Below are 20,976 nucleotides of genomic sequence, written 5' to 3'. Positions count from 1 at the left end.
CCATGCATTTCAATAAAATCTAAAAAAAAAATAATTTCTATATTAAAAAAATATCTAAAACAAATATAAATTCTTATTAAAAAAATAACAAGTTACAATTGTTGAAAAAAAAAAAAGAGAAAAAAAATTACATTATAAAAAATAATTTGTATATTAAAAAAATATCTAAAACAAATATAAATTCTTATTAAAAAATAACATGTTGCAATTTCGGGGGAAAAAAATTACACTATGCATTTCATTAATAATGCTAAAAATATGTGCCAAGTATTTGTGTAAAAACTTGACACGTTTTCATTCTCAAATTATCAAGTGAATATAGATGAAACCAAAGAACTCAACTTTAATTGCTAACAAATATTAGAAGCCCAGCCATTAGTTGAAAGGTCTCAATTCACATATCTTTGTCTTATCAAATGTTCCATTTATTTATTTTTGTTGGTTCATGCATTCATTCTAATATTGACAAAGAATTGGACATGTAGAAGAGTGAAAGACATTAAAATTATATGTTGAGTTATGTAATTGTTGTGATGAAAAATAAAGGTTGTCTTCCTCTTTTATGGCGATTTGTCTGGTTATACCTCTATTTAAAATGTCAGGTGTGCTTCTACATCATCATTGAACGTTGTTTTCATTTTTTAAATATTTTGTCTCACAATTGTTTGGGTTTTGTATTATGAAATTTATTACATCTGTGTTTGCTAAAACTATTAGATGGACATAATGCAATAAATGCAAATTATTTCAATGTTATTTTGGGGATTAAAAGTACAAAAAAATATATGAATAGACAAAATTTTACAAAATTTATTTGTGAGTCTCACTTTTTGAAAATCATATAATTCATTTACTTTTTGGATTAAATTTTATGTTTAGTTTCTGTAGTTTTTTTAAAATATTGTTTTCTTTGTTTTCTTCAAAAGTTTATTTTAAAAAATTAATTAATTAATAAATAAACCATTTTCTATTTCAAATAATTTCATTTTTTCATTTTTTAATTTTTTTTAAAATAGTTTTAGTTTTGGGCAATTACTTACTTTTTTTTTTCTTCTGTATATTGCAATTTTGTACATTTTAAGTATATGTTATTTTTACTAATATACTCGGAGATGCATTATAAAAGAAGTATTATACAAAAATCAAGTAAGAAGAAGAAAAATAAATAAAACAATACGATGAATGTGGAGTAAAGATCAAAGATCAAAACTTTCAAAGCAAGAAAGTAAATAAATTAGCAAGTAGAATAGAATGTTTAATAATAGACATGTGAAGATTTACAACAAAATTTTATAACTTTCTTTTTTGCTAAGAAATTCTATTTAGTACTAGCTAAATAAAATGCTTTTAATTTTTTTTTTTTTTGGTAAAAATTTGAAATTAAAACTATAGTAAATTTATGTAAGCATAATTGCTAACCACTTTTTTTTTTTTTTTTTTTTTTTGCATAATGTATAATATTTATATTGACTACCTTTCTTAGGTTTATTTTTTTAAGTATTTATTTAGAAATTAAAAAAACGTTGTTAGGAATAAATTTTTCCCGTACATTATTTTTAAATTTTGAATAAAAGCAAACATAAAATAATTTTTGAAAATATGCTGCATTTGTTATATTTTTTTTCTGTATGCAAAAAAAAAAATTAATAATTAAAAATCACAATTCATACACACATATATATATAATTGTAAACACAACCCGTGTATATCATGGACGAAACACTAGTATGTATAGTGAGTGAAAGTGGGTGGAGAGAGAGAGAGAGAGAGAGAGAGAGAGACCCTTCGCACTCACTGCATTGTTAAAAGAAGGGGTATGGCTTCTGCTGGACTGGACCGTGCTGTTGGGCCCGTGCGGGCTTACTACGGGTCCCGTTTTGATAATCTGAACCGTTCAATATGTAGAAATCGTCGAGTACTATATACTTGTAAAAAATCACGTTGATCAGATATCGATAGCTATGTGATCAAAACAGTTTTTTTGTCAACCGTTAATTTGTTCACCATCTAATTTTTTTAATACGAAACTGATTTGATCATATAGCTATCGATATCCGATCAACATGATTTTTCATAGGCGTATAGTACTCGACGAGTTCTACACATTGAACGGTTCAGATTATCAAAACGGGACTCGTGGTGGCCCCCCACGAGCCCAACAGCATGGTCATGTCTGATCGGACTGGACAGAAGCCATATCCTAAAAGAAGAGGAGTTAATAGTAAGAGGAAATTTCATCATAACTTTGATCATCAATTTAACCCTTGGGTGGTACCAAATTCCTAACACTATGTAAGGCTTTGTTTGGGAACAAATTATTTTATTAGTGTTTTGATTTTTTATAAAAAAAATGTACAGAAAAGTAGAGAGAGTGATCTGACAATTTATAGTCACTTTTTGACTTTTTGGTTAAAATTGAAGATTGCTAAACGAGGCCTAAGTCTAACTTTACTGGAAATGATCTGGATCGGCTCATGCTGCATTGAAACTTAGTTATTGGGGGTGTTTGGGAAGTTAGTTTCTAGGTTTTTTTTTTTTTGTTTTTTTTTTCACTAAAAGACAAATTAGTTACAAAATAAAAAAAAAAACAAATCCAAACAAAATATCACATCAAACCCCATAATCATTTCATTTTTTCTCTCACAAATATCACATCCAACCACAACAAAACCTAACTATCTTCCCAAATACACAAAAAAATGTCTCCAATAATATCCTACAACTAAAAAACTTACCAAAAAACCCACTTCCCAAACACCCACATTGTTTATAAAACATAATTTTTTGTGATATTTTTTAATTTTTTTTCTAGTAGATTTTGTAAAAAATTACGTCGTAATCGATAATTTACTATCAGTATTATAGCGATTCCAGTTTTGACCCAACTCTTGTTGTATCCCGGACTCGGGTTTCATGGTTTCGTATTGTTGTTCATATCTTGCTTCCCTTGTATCTCGTTAAATTTGGCTTTTGGATTGTTGTGGTTGCTTTTGGGATAGGTTTGTTGCTTAGTTTCTAAACTTTTGTTGTCCAGATTTTTGCTCATTCGCTCGAGCAGCACTTCTTGTGCTCGAGCGGGCTTTGCAAACTCTTAGTACTTTTGCAGGTCTGCAAAACTCCTGGGAGAGTGTATTCTATGCTCAAGTGGTTCTTTCTGCGGTCGAGCGAGCTCAGCTCAAGTGACACTTCTTGCGCTCGAGCATTGGTATGTTGTCTGCAAAACTACTGGGAGTGTATATTCTACGCTCGAGTGTCACTTCTTATGCTCAAGCAGAAGAACTTATTGTGTCTGACTCTCAAGCGTTACTTTTTGTGCTCGAGCGAATTGTGCGTATTTTAGTCTGTAAAAGTGACTCCTTACATCACTTTTTCATATCTCTCTCTCCCTACTTTTCAAAAATCCTAGATCTAGAGTTTCTCTCTCTAAAACCTACTTTCTCTCTACATTTATAGTTAGATCCATTGGTTTCTCTACTCATGTGCCTTTGTTAAAAAAGTAGAGCATCTCAAGAGCTTTATTTTAACCTAAACAAGATTTGGTTTCGGCGTCATTGTAGTTCTTGCATTGTTGCTTTGGTCTTCTAAGCTTGAGATAGGGACTTTCTACACTCTCTTAAGATTTTTAACTTGGTTATTGGTTGATTGTGTAAGAAATGTTGGATTTGGAGGATTTTAGACAAACCTAGGGTTTCGGTTTAAAATTAAAATAGGGGTTTTCAAATGAAGGTATTGAAAATGGTTATTGGTGTAGATATGAAGATGTGTTGTGTTAAAATTGTTGATTTTGACACATGGATTGGACTTAGAAGAAAATAGAGTTTTTCCCTAAAATGTTTCAAATGATTATTTTATATAAATAATGAAATTGGTATTGAGAATGTGAAATTAGATAGATGTTCATATAAATGGTGGAGTTGGATGCTTGTTATCTCTCACCTTTGAAAATTTGTTTGTTTATCTGTTTTGGAGATTGTATATCTGTTAGAAATATCTATTTTGGGCTATCGGTGGAGGATAGCTATGATTGTTGTAGAAATTGCATGAGGATTAAGTGAATTGAAACTAATCTCCTATCGGCTGTCATTGAATATGACTATGTTTTTAATACATTGTATATGTATGATGTTTGGGAGAAGAAAGGAGAAGGACTCCATTGAATTAAGTTGGCTTGTTTGTCCAGGGTGAAAGTCTCAAAAACCACGAGTGTATACATGGGTGTTAATTCTCGCGGACAAAATTTCTATAAAATGGCAAATTTAAGTGTTTATGTAATGATTGTGTTAGTTAGAGAACCACTGAGTTATAGCTTCAATTGGTTTGTCTAGCTAACAATGGACATGACTCATGAATTGAGATGAAATGAATTGAGATAAAATAGATTGAGATATAAAGCTTGGCACATTATGAACTTGTAAAATATGAATTATTTTACCATAGGCATTGTATATGTACATCACACTTACATCTTTGTTAAGATTCATATATTGTGTTAGATTGTTTCTACTAGACTTTGGCTCACCCTACTTGGGAAAAACCATTTTTAGGTGCTTGTGATATGTCTCCGCCAAGGACTTAGTTTGAAAGGACTGTGGAGCTGAAGGCTCAATTTCTGTTTATTTTGTATTTATTTTCGAGCCTAGGGTTTTATTTTTATTGAGCTTATAACTCATTTTTGTTATAACCAAGCACAGTTTTGGAAAAATGTAAACCTTTAGGGCATATGAATATATGTGTAGCTTTCATTTTTTATTACGTCTTATAACACATGCTGTAGATTCAGGATGAACGATTTATTAATGTATATTGCATGTGTCACATTTTGTATATTAACTCTGATTAATGAATGTTTCTTATTGTACCTATATCACTTTGTATTGGTGTTTGGAGTTGGATTATTGTAATTATTTTGGGGGCGTTATAACTTGGCATCAGAGCATACCGGGTTTGAATACTTTGGGTATGGGGGAAGTGGTTATTACCACAATGAGTTTGTCTCGTTTGATAGAGACTTTAGTAGGTACGGTGTGCTTACATGATAGTATGCTTATATGATTATATGGGTATGGGGTTTGATTCCTAAGATATTGATTGGGTCTACGAGTTTTTAGAAGTCCTATTAGAAGAGCACTTGATTACTACTGTTTCTAGCCGGAACTTTAGCAACGCCGCGGGACGGTCATTATCCTGGAAGAAAATTCGTATGTGTTTACGTGACTATGTGCTTAGGTGGAGTGAATTACTGTTGTCTACTGCGTTAGGATGCGAGTGAGTTAGTTTCAACACATTTGTAAATGTGCTAATCTATTATGTTACCTTTATTAGGATGTCAGGACGTGGACGTGGTGGTGGTAGGCGTGGTAAGACTAAGAGGCATGAGGTGCCTTTGCCGGATGAAATTCTGGAACAGAAAGAAGGGGTTGGTCAGGCCAATGTGGCTGAACCAGTTGGTCAACAGGCCATGGGCGCCTTAGCCCATAAAATGGTCAGAGCATTGCGGGAGTCTATGGATATTCTCAGGGCTAAGAATCAAGCCCAGGCCTAAGTAGTTGAGGCAGGGCCGTCTTTCTTGAAGTAATAGTTTTTTCGGTTGAATCCGGATGAGTTTTTGGGTGATCCAAATGAGCCACTGAAAAGAAGATAAGTGGCTAGAGCAGATAATGAAAATGTTTGAGATGCTTGGCATCGAGGACGACACTGAAAACAGATAAGTGGCTATAACAGATAGTGAAAACGTTTGAGATACTTGGTATCGAGGACGACCAATTGAGAGTGACCTTAGCATCTTTCCAGCTGAAGGGAGATACGGGTCAGTGGTGGAAATATGCGCGTGGGTGCATTGGAGTGACTTGGGAGGCTTTTGTCAGAGCTTTCCAGGACAAGTTTCTACCTCTCACGATTAGGGAGAAGTTGAGAGACCAATTCTCTAATCTTGTGAAATTGAACACTCCGATGTCCAAGTTTGAGGCCACATTTACCAGCTTATCGAGGCTTGCACTAGAATTTGTGGCAACTAAGGAGCGCCGTTGTTTAGAGTTCGAGAAGAGGTTAAGGACCGGGCTTATGTTCAAAGTGGTCGGGTCAATGATTAGGGATTATGGACGCCTTGTGGCGGCGACAGCTTATCTGGAGACCGTGACGTAGATGGAGGAGGAGAGGAAGAGTCAGAACATTCAAGGGGGTAAGAGGCAGAGGGGCTCTACCCCATAGCAGTCCCAGGGAGCTCAATCAAGGTTCACTTTTCCAGTGTCGAGTTCAGGTTCTGGGAGAGGTGATTAGGGGGATTTCGTTTGTTACAAATGTGGTCAGTTGGGCCATAAGTCTCGAGCTTGCCCACAAAGAGGAGGAGGGCAACGATCTACATCGTCTTCAGCTCATTCTCTAGGCTAGAGTTAGGGGAGAGGCCAGCCACTCACTTGTTATCAGTGTGGGTAGGCGGGGCACATGAAGAGATTTTGCCTTCAGTTGGGTGGCACACCCGGTGCGTCTAGTTCAAGACAAACACAAAGCCACCAACCTGCACAGTCAGCATAGGCCTTGTGGGCCAATTAGGATGCCTCTTCGGCTCAATTAGTGCATTAGGCTTATGCTCCGAGGGGTGAGCAGGTTGAGCAGAGACCTACAAGGCATGAGTATGTTGTTACCGCGCTAGATCTTGTACCAGCGCCTTCGGTAGTGAGAGGTACCTTCTTGTTTTGAATTCAATTGCTAATGTGTTGATTGATACAGGTGCATCCCATTCATTTATTTTGTCTGCATTTGCATCTGTTTTGGGGTTAGAGTTGGCTCAGTTAGCATTTCCTATTTGTATAGAATCACCTATTAGTAGTGAGGTTGTTTTGAAGTAGGTGTGTCGGGTTTGTGACATAGAGGTTGTCAGTCGCTGACTTCCTTTTGCATTTGTGTCGATTAATGTGTCTAGTTTTGACGTTATATTGGGTATAGACTAGTTGTTATCCTATTGGGCTGTTATAGACTGCTATCGTCAGAAAGTTACTATATGTACTCTGAGCGGTGATTGCTTTTATTTCTTGGGGGACCCGGTGGATTGAGTCTTATCATCGGTGTATGATCCGCGTGGGTGGAGTGAGCTTAGTTGCCTTGTTGCCAAATTTTTGAGTACTGAGTATGATGAAGTCTGAGTTGAGTTGCCAAGGGTTGTTTGTGAATACGCTGATGTTTTTTCGGAGGATCTTACTAGTTTACCACCTCATCGAGAGATCAAGTTCTCTATTGATTTAGTGCCTGACACGACACTGATTTCTATGGCACATTATAGATTCGCACCTGCCGAGTTGAGTGAGTTGAAGATTCAACTCCAAGAATTGTTAGATAAGGGTTTTATCCACCCTAGTACTTCGTCCTGGGGAGCATCAGCTCTCTTTGTCAAAAAGAAAGATAGTGCGTTGCGACTTTGTATAGATTATCGGAGGTTGAACCGAGTAACTGTTAAGAACAAGTACCCAATGCCTCGTATAGATGATTTGTTTAATCAGTTGAAGGGGTCTTGTTGCTTTTCTAAGATAGACTTGAGATCGGCTTATCATTAGTTGAGAGAAAGGGAGGAGGATATCCTAAAGACAGCATTCCATACGTGGTTGTAGACCGCCTGAACTCATTCTGCACACGAGGGCGTGAATTGTGGTTCTTAGCTACTACAGCTCGGACTCCTGTCACGGTTTTGAATCTAATCTCACAAAGTGCAATGTAAGACTAATAAATCACCAAAGAGTCCAAATCCAGCAAATCGTTTTGGAAAATTGATTTTAATCAAGAAGTGCCAAACATGGACTGCTTTGCCAGATTACAGAATCGCCACCTAAATATTTTATTTTGGAAAATTTAGGAAACCCTAACTCGTGCCTAAGGCCACGTGTCCGTCATCACCAAAGTTGCCTTGGCTTGGGAACTTGGGTACGAGAGGGGAAGGTCCTGAAATGAGCACCCCCGCTTGCCCAATCAAAGATCGGCCTCTACTAACATGATATGTTATTTTTGAAAACACATGCATTCTTATTTGACTATTAGTTAGCTTACTATGTGATGTGCACAACATACAAGTATAGACTCAATCGCAAGAATTGGAACAAACATCTCATGTTTACTTTTTTCGAAAATGGTTTGAAAGTGCTACTCGCAAGTAGGCTAAGGCGCGGATTTGCCACCCTCAAGTGGGCTTAAAACTCACATTTTGATAAATTGTTCCAATTCAAGCAATGAAGCCTTCATCCACAGACATTCATGCAGTTAAACACTTAAGCAGTTAGTCTCATGGCAAGCATGCTATTATGGCAGTCACTTACACACATGCAAGGATGCTATAGTGTACTCCGAGCCAAAACATAAGCTAGTTAGTAATCAATGCATGATCCTAGCTATGTCAACAGTGCCTAATGCAACACATGCAAAATGCAACTAAGTAGGCTCGACTATTCTAACATGGCATATGAATACAACACTTGATAACATGCTTTGAAACACGTATTCAAGTAAGTATCGAAATTCAATGCAGTTTGAATGATGCGTCGAGCCCGGTACGTGCAATACGAATGAATGATGCACACATGCAAAGCATAAGTATGCTAATTGAAACATGTCCTAAAATTAACCATCAAAAGCTGCTAAATAAAAGGGAGAAAGAAATGGGGGTTGGAAGACATGCACACACGCACACACCTTTATTACATCATTTGCTCTCTCGACGGAGGGTCCGAATAAATCAACTAACTAGCTATGCTAAGTTAATTAATTACAAACCGAATTAAAACTAGCTATACTAAGCTAATTAAAATAAATTAGCTAAATACATTAACTAATTAATTACAAAATCAGCAAACTAACTAGCTAAACAAAGCAGTTAAAATGGCCTCGAGGGGAGGGAGATATGCATGCTAGGTCGCGTCCTCCCGGAAATCCACTACTTTGCCTTTAAATGCCTCTATTTGCACTCTTTTGGACTTCTAAACATTATGCCAACTTCCAGAATGCTTCTGACCCATCTTAGGAACATGCCGAGGGATGGTTAGCCAAGAGGGATAGCCATCCGCCAAAGTTGATGGCCATCGGTCACTTCTGAAAGCCGATCGGTAGCCTTGGTGGCAGGTCGGCAGCTTTGATGGTCGGTCGGCCATTGCTTCCTGCAATTTCTCCTTTTGCTGCAACAGAGCACAAACAGAGGCATGGCAGTGTATTTGCAAGGAAATGTGTGTGCAACTACACTTCTTATCATGTCTCAAGCTCAAAGGAGTGTAGTGCTCGGCTCTCAAGCCACCAATCACGCATTTCAATGTATGATGGCCAAAGAGTCAAGCTTGCACAATGTTGATGAATGCACAAATAACACATAGGACTTGAGAGGCCTCCACCCTATCATGCACAATCAAGGGGGACAACGACAAAGAAATGAGGCACGTTTCATCACTTTGAGTATGAAACGCCCCTCGTTTCTCATGTTTGGATTAACATCCGATCCAAACACGTGCAATGCAACTCAAACATGTTATCTTGACATGTTTTACTTGGTTCAATTTTGTTTACTCATTTTAGATGACCAATCCATCCTTTAATTGGTTAAGTCCAAAAGTGAGAAGTCCTCTAATTGGAAAGATAGACCAAGCCATAAGCTTCTTGAGCATAAAAGAAGCATCATGCTATTGGTTAGTAGAAACCTTCAAAAGAAGGCTAAAACCATTAGGCATGAATGCTTCGATTTCACGCTCAAACCAACAAAGGGCTTAAGACCTCTTTCAAAGCGATATAACAAATGAAATATGGCATGCAATGGCATACATTTCAACATTGAAAAAGGATGCTAAAGACCTTAAAGGATGCAAACAATGCAAGCATGACATGTTGAAGGCCAAAAACATCAAAGCTAGTAAAGATCATTTCATAAGAGGCATGCAATACCAAGCCTAAATGACTAAACCAACTATGGACAGACCTAAACCATGCCAAAATAGAAGCCAAAACATCTTGAAACTTGGGCACAAGAAACTAGAAATGTATGCTCATATGATGGCTCACAAACAAGGCATAAAGGCACAACTCTTAAACACAATTAAAGAGTGATAAACATGATAATATGGAAAAGGAACAAGCTCTGAAATACCATGCCAAATGATGCCAAGGCATGCAAACACGTCAAGCCAAGCATGCAAGATATCTCAAAACTCAAAGCTAGTCAAGGTCATTGCACTACAAGCATGCATAACAAGCATCATACGACCAAGAAGGCTCAAAACAAAGCTAAATCATGCCAAAATATGAACAAAAGCATGCTGGAGTATAGCCAAAATGAGCTAGAATAATAGGCTAAAGAGACAAGCATGCAAGGCTAGCTAGCAAGGGTTACATTACAAATGTATAAAGCATGCAAGAGGTGAGTCCACCAATCAAAATCATAGTTATAACATGCCCAAATAACACAAAAAACATGCTTGGACTAAGCTAATTCAAACCACAAGAGTATGCTACTTTGTAAGGTTAATAAGGCTAGTGAGCAAGATTGCACTACAAGTGCAAGAAGCATGCAAGAGGTGACCAAGCTGACCAAAAACAGAGTTATGGTAGGTCCCAAAAGTCACAAAAACGTGCTCAAACTAAGCCACAAAAGAGAGAAACACATGCTCATTTGGTGGGCCAACAACAAAAGCAAACAATATAAGAGGAGAGAGGACCACCCCCTCCTATTTAGGACCTCAAAATAGGGTTTTTACCATTGAAAATTCTCTGGATTTTAGTGGTTAAAAGGGCACGAAAAGTTGTTTTGAAAGGTCTTGAAAGATAGCTCAAAAGGCTTTACAAGCTAAGGAACAAAAGGGAGAGACAACCCCCTAGCCAAACAAGGCTTAAACCACTATTTTAGAACCACAAAATCAGAGTTTTTTTATGGTTCAAAACTAGTCCGAAAATAGTCCAAAACAATGGAAAAATGATGGTGAAACAAGTGTGAAAAACAAGCTTAAAGGGAGAGCTATACCTCTTGATGCACAGCAGCAAAATAGCCATTTTCTTGGCTCAAATGACCCTTCAACAGCCCAAAAATAAGTTCCAAGGGACCTCAGTCCAATGACATGCAACTTTGATGAAGGAAGTGTGTGATAATCATGTTCCGTATTATGCTAATTAGTCCTTATTATGAATGTGATTATGTGTTTGATATGATTGTGAGTGCCATATATGTGAAAATATGTGGTTTTGAATTTCTATCTGTTCATCATAGAAATATCTATTTGATTATCTGCTTTGAAATTTAAATTGAAGGCCCTATCGGCCACATAAACCGAAATTGACTACGCCATTGTGATTAGCGTAATTTTTAGAGCCTACGGTGAAATTTAATTGAAAATTGATTTGGATCAAAATAATCAGATTCAGAATGGCTAATTAAAGCAACATTACTTAATCTTAAGTGATTTGATTAAAGGAGCCTATTAATAGGCCAACTTGCACTCACACTCATTTGTTTTGAGTTCAAAATCTGAGTTTATACTTTAGTGAGAGAGAGAGGCCGGCTATAGAGAGAGAAAGGGAGATAATTGTATATGGTTGGCTTAAGGCTTGGAAATTTGAAGTTAAACTCCAAGAACTTGAGTGTTTGAAGCTCCTAGGTGAGTAATCAACCCCTAATTCATGAGTTGAACTTGTGATTTTGTGAATTCAAGTGATTTGGTAGCTCGTGGCAAAGATTTAGTTGAAAATGAAGCTAGAATGTACATGCATGCATAAAATTATCATACATAAGCAAGGATTTATGATCTATCCTGTAGTTTGTTAATCATGAAAAATTGAGTTGTAAGATCATACATCCAAGCATGATTTGGATGAATTTCATGTGTATAAGCATCACTTGACCCATTTGAAATGGAAATGGAATTAAAAGATTGCATGCATGTTTGATTATTGAAGATATGGAACTCATATGAGGTTTGAAAGCATGAGCCATGATTATATACAAATGTTGATTGATTTTGAAGAATTGAACCATGATTTTGAGTAATTGGCCTCATATTGTTTGTGTACTCATTGTAGACGCGCCCGCGGAGGGGGGCCTTATGCTACTACAGTTCGGACTCGCGATTTTATTGTCGCGGTTCTTAATCTGAACCAAAGAGTCCAAATCTGGCAAATCGTTTTGAGAAAAAGATTTTTGAAAAAGTAGTGCCAAACATGGACTGCTTTGCCAGATACAGAGTCGCCACCTAAATATTTTTTAATGGGAAAATTTAGGAAACCCTGACTCGGCGCCGAAGGCCACATGTCCGTCATCACCGGAGTTGTCTCGGCTCGGGAGCTTAGGTACGATCGGGGAAGGTCAGCTATGAGCACCCCCTTTCGCCCGGTCCGAAGACCGGCCTCTACTAACCATGATATCCGATTTTGAAAACATTACGTGTTCTTATTCCATTTATTAGCCTAGAATTACTATGTTATGCGCGCAGCAAACAAGTATAGACTAGATTGCCTAATTTGGAAATAAGCATTGCATATCCGTTCGGTTTTGAAAAAGTTCTTTGGAATTTGCTACTCGTAAGTAGGCTAAAATATGGATTTCAACGAGTTTTTCCAATCCAAACAATCCAACCTCCACCCACAGGCATTAAAACATTTTAACACATAAGCACTTAGCCGCATGGCAGGCATGCTGTCATGGCAACACTCACACACATGCGGGATGCTAAAGCATAAATACTTACATCGTACTCCGTGCCAAAACAGTAAACTAGTTAGCAAACATGCATGTCCTAGTTCATGTTAAAAATGGCTAATGCATCACATGCAAAAATACAATCTAGGCAGGCTCGGCTAACCCTAAACATGGCATGTGAAATGCGATCAACTACCACATATTCAATTTGTGAATTGAAGTACAGATGCAGTTAGCGTGATGTACCGAGCCTAATGTATGTAATACAAATGTATGGATGCACGCATGCATAGCATAAGGTATGCTAATTTTAAAGATGCCCTAATCTATCATCAAAGTAGGTAAATAAAAGGGAAGAAAGAAGTGGGGATTGGAAGACATATACACCACCCACACACACTTATTACAGATTTGCCCTCACTCGGAGGGACCAAATAAATATTACAAATTAATTAACTACGCAAGCTAATTAAATATTACAAATTGCCTAATCAACTAAGCAAATTTAATTAAACTAAGAAAACAGTAAATTGCCTCGGGAAATGGGCCGCCATGCGTGAGCTGCCTCTGTTTTCCTTCCTTCACTCCTCTAGAGGTTGCCAAAACTTTAGGACTGCTTTTCTGGACAATGAGGAGTGCCACCGGCTGAATGGAATTTCCACCGGCAGTGTGGTATGGCCACCGGCACAAAACAAAGCTGTCGGCAGAGAAATGATTGCCGGTCGGCACTTTACACTGCCGGTCGGCAGAATGTTCCTGCAGAATCTGCAAATGACAGCAACAGAGGGCAAGGCAAAGCATGGCAGCATAATTCAAGGCATATATGCACCAACCATGTCCCTTATCATGGTAATGACTCAAAGGGGCATGTGTCTTGATTCTCGGACCACCAATCACGTATTTCCATGCATGATGGCCCAAGGAATCGAGTATGCAACTTTCATGTCAAATGAAATGCAAACCAATCAAACAAGCCAAGGCCCAATTCCTATCATCAAGTCAAGGAACAAGGTATGCATGCAAGATGCAATGCAACTTAGGCATGCAAGCTAAGGATGCAACATGGCATGGCAACAAACTTATGCAAGCATACAAGCAAGCATGGGGCCATGCAAACCAAATAGAGGGTGGACTTAAACATGAATTAGGCAGCCCTGAATAGGCCTAAAACAGTGGCCAAAATGCCCAAAAATGGAGGTTAAACACACATGCACACATACACGTGTTATGGTCCAAACCTCAAGCATTAAGCAAGCAACATTCAAGCACACTTGACAAGAGATTTCATGGACGATTAGCATGCAACATGAGCTCTAAAATCATGCTATAAAATGATGCCCAATCACGTTAAACAAGACAAGCAAATGCATGCAAGCATGGTCCAAATACTTGAGGCAAGTCATGAAGCTTTGAAGCACATTTATCACAACAATCATGGCATGCATTAAACAACTAAAAACAGGTTTTTAGCATGTTAAAACAAGGCTAAAGGACTACTTAGATGGCATCTAAGTGGCTCAAATTTAGAGGCATGCACAAGTGCCAAAACAAGGAGCATTGCTACACAAGCTTATGAGGCATTAAAGATGCATTCAAGGCAAACACATAGGCATGAAAATGGGACTGAAATAGCATGTAGGGTGACCCCAAATCACCAAATCAATGTAAAGATGTCATGCTATACATGCACATACTTAAGGCCAACAAGCCAAAATGCAAAGAGGCTATATGATGCATGCCAAAATCAACCCAAACACTTATGGACAGACCTAAAACATGTCAAGATAAGCATAAAATCTTCACAAATGTAAGCCTAAAACATGCTAGAAACAAAGACACACGACCTAAGACATGTTAAGGAATCACAAGGCATTACATGGCAACTATGCTAAGCATGCATGGAGTACCAAAACCAATTTAAAATCATGTTATATTATGGAAAAATAAGCATGAAAAACAGTCTATACATGCTCAACACACACTCAAACATAGGCTCCCTTTAGAGACCAAAACATGCCCTTTTCAAGGACAACAAGGAGAGGGGGTGGCCCTCTCCTTTTAGAGACTTCAAGGCACGATCTCCACCACTGAAATCCCTCAAGATTTCAGTGGTGAAGAGACCTAAACGCCAAAGTCCCGAAACTAGCACAAAATAGCACAAAATGAGGCCTTTCAAGGCCTAAGAGGGGTCAAACACCCTCAAACCACAAAACACTCTTAATAAACAATCAAGAGGGCCTAAAAAAAATTTTTTTTTGTGTTATAGAATAAGCACGAAAACAGCTCTAAGATAGGTAGAAAATCAATGCAAAAATGGGGAATAAAGGTGTTAGTTTCTTACCCTTGATGACCCCTTCAACAATGGTGCTCCAATGGCCTTCCTTGGCTTGAATCCAACACCAAAACTTCAAAGTTAGTCCCTTAGAACCTCAATAACTAGACAAAGGTGAAACACTAGGTGTTTATGTGCAATAGTAAGACACAAAACACCGAGAGCACAAAAGAGAGGGAAAGAGAGGTAGGATGTGTATCTAACCCTAACCCTAGAACTCAAACCCTAACAATGGCTGTCTAAGCTCTCAAAATATCTCAAGTGTCTAACCGCTTGCCATAAGAGAGAGTCCCTCTCTATATAGAAGCCTTTGTCTTGTAAAGCTTACAAGACAAGTTTCGTAAGTGGGAGATCCCTCCATACACGTGTATGGAGGGGAGAAAAAGCAAGACAGCTGTCTTAAAATATCTGCAAAAGCAGATGCACAGTAGTCGGCCGGCCAAAAATGCCATCTTGGCCAAAAGTAGTGCCGACCGGCACTAAATAGTGCTGACCGGCAACAAATAGTGCTGGCCGGCAATATATATTGCCGGTGGCAGCAAAAACCAGCCGGTGGCCTCTAGCCACTGCCGGTGGTGGGTGGGGATGGTCTACAAGCCCTACCCTGCCTCTCAAAGGCAAAACACAAGTGTTTGGTGTGAAACCAGACACTAAACAGTCATGTTCAGAGATCTTGAGGCAAGGCGCGCGAGCCGAGACCTCCGGGAACTCCAAACGAACACAAACATGGATAATCACCGAGTGTTCAAACGGTGACGTCCAAGTCTTGAGGACGGTCAAAAATGGGGTGTCTACAATTGCCCCCTTTTGACAGAACTCGAAAGTCATAACAATGACGGGAGTGAATCTCAAAGCCCAGAGACGACCCATTTTTGACAAGGCCGAAGACTCAGACAAACATGCAAGACAATCAAGGTATGCGCCCGAAGGCAGGGGCAAAATGCAAGACAATGCACGAAGCCGAGCATAACTTATGATCATGCAAAGAAAGCTGTAACGAAGCACACATGCGACAGTTTTAAGCTAGCATACACCGAACTACACTACAATGCAGAAAGGATGTAAGAGAATTATGCAATTCTCAATACGTCTCACTCGGGAGATACAATACCTGTGCGGCTCGTCTGGTTGCACCAGCCTCAAATGAACCGTACATACAATATCGTGCCTGAAAAGAAAACAAACTTAACAGGTACAATATTGTTAGCAACATGCATAGTAGTATACTCGAAATGCGTGACAGCGCAAAGCAAGTGGGGAGCATAACAATGCTGTGGAAATACAAACATGTAAGTGGAGCATGCGGTCTACGCCGGTAACGAAATTGATCATAAGCATGCGGTCTACGCAGGTGATGAAAATAATAATGCGGTCTACGCAAGTAGTGAAATTGAACAATTATGCGGTCTACGCGAGCAATACATGCGGTCTACGCAGGTAAAGAAATTGAACAATAAATATGCGGTCTACGCAAGCAATACATACGGTCTACGTAGGTAAAGAAATTGAACAATAAATATGCGGTCTACGCAAGGAAAGAAATTGAACAATTATGCGGTCTACGCAAGCAATACATGCGGTCTACGCAGGTAAAGAAATTGAACAATAAATATGCGGTCTACGCAAGGAAAGAAATTGAACAATTATGCGGTCTACGCAAGCAATACATGCGGTCTACGCAGGTAAAGAAATTGAACAATAAATATGCGGTCTACGCAAGGAAAGAAATTGAACAATTATGCGGTCTACGCAAGCAATACATGCGGTCTACGCAGGTAAAGAAATTGAACAATTATGCGGTCTACGCAAGCAATACATGCGGTCTACGCAAGTAATGAATTGAACAAATATGCGGTCTACGCAAGCAAAACATGCGGTCTACGCAAGTAATGAATTGAACAAATATGCGGTCTACGCAAGCAAAACATGCGGTCTACGCAAGTAATGAATTGAACAAATATGCGGTCTACGCAAGCAATACATGCGGTCTACGCAGGTAAAGAAATTGAACAATAAATATGCGGTCTACGCAAGGAATACATGCGGTCTATGCAGGTAAAGAAATGATTACAAACATGCGGTCTACGCAGGTAATGTAATTAACATGCGGTCTACGCAAGTAAAGAAATGATTACAAACATGCGGTCTACGCAGGTAATGTAATTAACGTGCGGTCTACGCAAGTAAAGAAATGATTACAAACATGCGGTCTACGCAGGTAATGTAATTAACACGCGGTCTACGCAAGTAAAGAAATGATTACAAACATGCGGTCTACGCAGGTAATGTAATTAACATGCGGTCTACGCAAGTAAAGAAATGATTACAAACATGCGGTCTACGCAGGTAATGTAATGAGATGCGCAAAACCGCGCAACGGAATGCAATGCACAAAACAGTGCGATGATTCGAATTGCACAAAACAGTGCGATGATTCGAATTGCACAAAACAGTGCGACGGTTTGAAATGCACAAAACAGTGCGCTGGTTTGAAATGCACAAAACAGTGCGACGATTTGAAATGCAAAAAACAGTGCGCCGGTTTGAAATGCACAAAACAGTGCGACGATTTGAATTGCACAAAACAGTGCGACGGTTTGAAATGCACAAAACAGTGCGACGGTTTGAAATGCACAAAACAGTGCGCCGGTTTGAAATGCACAAAACAGTGCGATGATTCGAATTGCACAAAACAGTGCGACGGTTTGAAATGCACAAAATAGTGCGACGATTTGAAATGCACAAAACAGTGCGACGGTTTGAAATGCACAAAACAGTGCGATGATTCGAATTGCACAAAACAGTGCGACGGTTTGAAATGCACAAAACAGCGCGACGGTTTGAAATGCACAAAACAGTGCGCCGGTTTGAAATGCACAAAACAGTGCGATTGATATGCGATACACATGGGGCAACTTTTGGATCTTGTAAAAGTCAAAAGGATACGAAAAGGATACACCTTGTATGAATTGGAGTGCCACGCACGGAAGCCGCAGTCCGAGGTCAAAACGGAGGCCGGTTGAGCATCGGAGATGCTCTTTCTTGCACTTTCTTGAGCTATGAAGACCACAAACTTCTCATATGGCCTAAACAAGGTTGTGGGAACACCACCGGCCGGAAGGGGAGGCCACCGGCTGTCCACCGGCTGAAAAATAAATCCATCGGCACAAAATACTGTCGGCCGGCACAAAATATTGCCGACCGGAAAAAAGTTACTGAGTCGGGGCAATTTTGACAATTCACCACGGGTGTTATAAAATAGGGTTCCCAAACCCTAATCCTCACTTCCTTCACCGCCAAAAACCTTCACTTTCTCTCTCTAGAGCGTTTTTCCTTCCCCGTTTCTCCGTTTCTTCGCGTTCTACGCCCGTTTCGTCGTCGGATTCGCGATTTTCTTCGCGTTTCGGACATTTTCAACCTATCACATTTTTGTTTCGGTGCCTCGTTTGGCGTTCCCGTCTTTTCGGGATTTGTTCCCCTCGTTTTCCCCTTCATTCCCATGCCTTTTCACATTCCGGCCCTCCCGGCCATTTTCGACCTTCTCGGGAGTTGACTTTCCGGTTGACTCTTCGTATTCCGGCCCGGTTTTCCTTCCTCCGGCCATTTTCTCATCATTTTTGATATGGCGGACAACATTCCATGTGGCGGGACTCCCCCGGACCACGAGATGGATCCCGGGGTCGAGCTCCTACCGTTGAGCGAGCGCCCGTTCGACCTGGCGACCTACCGACCGGCGATCCATGTTCTGCCCCCCGACGGCCTGCGTCAGTTCCGGAGCTTCGAGAGGCACGTGGCGCCTAAGCTACTACTGCGCGAGCCTACCTCCCACCTTTCCTTCAGCGTTTCCGAGGTAACTTTCTTTCTTCTGCTTTACTTTCCGCAATGTAGGATACAAAACTGTCATAGTTAGCTGTACTCTTTAACTGCTTGAATTTGATATACCGTAGACTGTAGTTGACTGTAAACATACATACAACTGACATCTGCTCGAGACTGACACATGCACACACACTGCACTAGCCCTGAATCACTCAAACACACTGCACTCACTGTATTTCACTACATACACACTGGCACCCAGTATTTGTCTGACTCTGTTAAATTTGCACACATGCTATATCTATTCTGAAACACCCAAACACGCTGACACATCACACGTATTTCACCGTAAGCACACCGGCACCCAGTATTTGTTTAAATCTGACAAACTTGCACACATGCTTTATCTGCTCGGAACCACCCAAACACGCTGACACATCACACGTTGTAGTTCACTGTAAACACACCGGCACCCGGTATTTGTTTAAATCTGACAAACTTGCACACATGCTTTATCTGCTCGGAACCACCCAAACACGCTGACACATCACACGTTGTAGTTCACTTTAAGCACACCGGCACCCGGTATTTGTTTAAATCTAACAAACTTGCACACATGCTTTATCTGCTCGGAACCACCCAAACACGCTGACACATCACACGTTGTAGTTCACTGTAAGCACACCGGGACCCGGTATTTGTCTGAATTTGACAAACTTGCACACATGCTTTATCTGCTTTTTCAAAACTGCATTTTGAATGTTGTCTTGCAATTGTTATTTTCTATTTACAGGAGGGTTCCCATACTATCCGCGGGTATGGGAACACTGGCGCTCGGGAGTGGTACGATGAGCTCCCTGACGCGGTCCGACGCATAGTGGACCGGGCGGGCTTTGGCGCCTTCTGCCGAGGACTCTCCAGGCTTTCCACCTGCAGACCTCTCCTTGCCGCTCTGGCGGAGAGATGGTGGGACACCACCGATTCGTTTCACTTTTCCGCTGCAGGGGACATAACGATGACCCCTTACGATTTCTCGATGCTCACTGGCATCGGGGTAGGGGGTGATCCGATCCCATTCGATATCGACATGGATGAGTGGACCGCCGCTCAGGTCCATCTACTGGGGGAGGCCCCACCTCTTGCTCGTCCAGGCTTCGTGCGGTACTCCTGGTTCGAGGTACAGTTTAGGGTCTAGCCCGTGTTGGAGGAGGAGGCACAGATGACTTAGGAGGACGTGGAGAGGTACGCCCGCGGCTTCCTGATGTTCTTATTCGGGACGACCATCTTCGCCGACAGGGCGAACACCGTGCCTCTCTGTCTTCTCAGCGCACTGGTGGACGCCCGGGACATTTTGCATTATGACTGGGGTGGCGCCGCTTTGGCCACTCTCTACGGGTACATGAGCTCGGCTTCGTGCGGCAGCGGCCAGTTGCTCGGAGGCTACTGGTAGGCTTGGGAGGTACATTCCTTCTCCTCTTTTCATTTCTGTCCGATATTTTCTGTACTCTGTACACTGCACACATGGTAGACTGCTCTATACTTGCTGTATACTGTACACACGGCACACACATACATTCCGCTTCACATTGACTGTACACTGCTCACACTGGACACTGCACACACGGTAGACTGCTCTATACTTGCTGTATACTGTACACACGGCACACACATACATTCTGCTTCACACTGACTGTACACTGCTCACACTGTACACTGCACACAATACACTGCACAACACACGGCTTTGCCATTTCTGCTTTATTCTGTATATTCTGCTTTTTCTGATAAATGCAATGGTATTTACCTTGCAGCTGTGGGTTTACGCCTACTTTCCTAGGCTTGCCCCCATACCAGTCACAGAGATTCCCCTGGTCGTCCCCTTCTCACGGCGCTTTGACGGGAGATACACCCGGCGGCCGCGAGAGACTTTCGGCTGTTTCCGCCGATACTTCGACACCATTACCCGACCGAGGTATGTTTTACTTGCAGTTCATTTAAGCTTCACTTTCCCACTGTATATTTCAATAATAGTAGATAACAAACTGTCTGTCACTTTCAGATCACTTGGCGGCTGTGGGCTCCGTTGCCAGCTGTGACTCGAGATCGGTTTGTCGGTGCCGATGAGACCTCACGTTTTCGGATCTTGCTAGAGGGCCCGGTCTGTCGGGCTTGGTACCTG

Source organism: Camellia sinensis, chromosome 9, assembly GCF_055761805.1.
Source record: "Camellia sinensis isolate YWXY chromosome 9, ASM5576180v1, whole genome shotgun sequence".
Lineage (NCBI taxonomy): Eukaryota > Viridiplantae > Streptophyta > Magnoliopsida > Ericales > Theaceae > Camellia > Camellia sinensis.
This window is presented reverse-complemented; position numbering follows the sequence as displayed.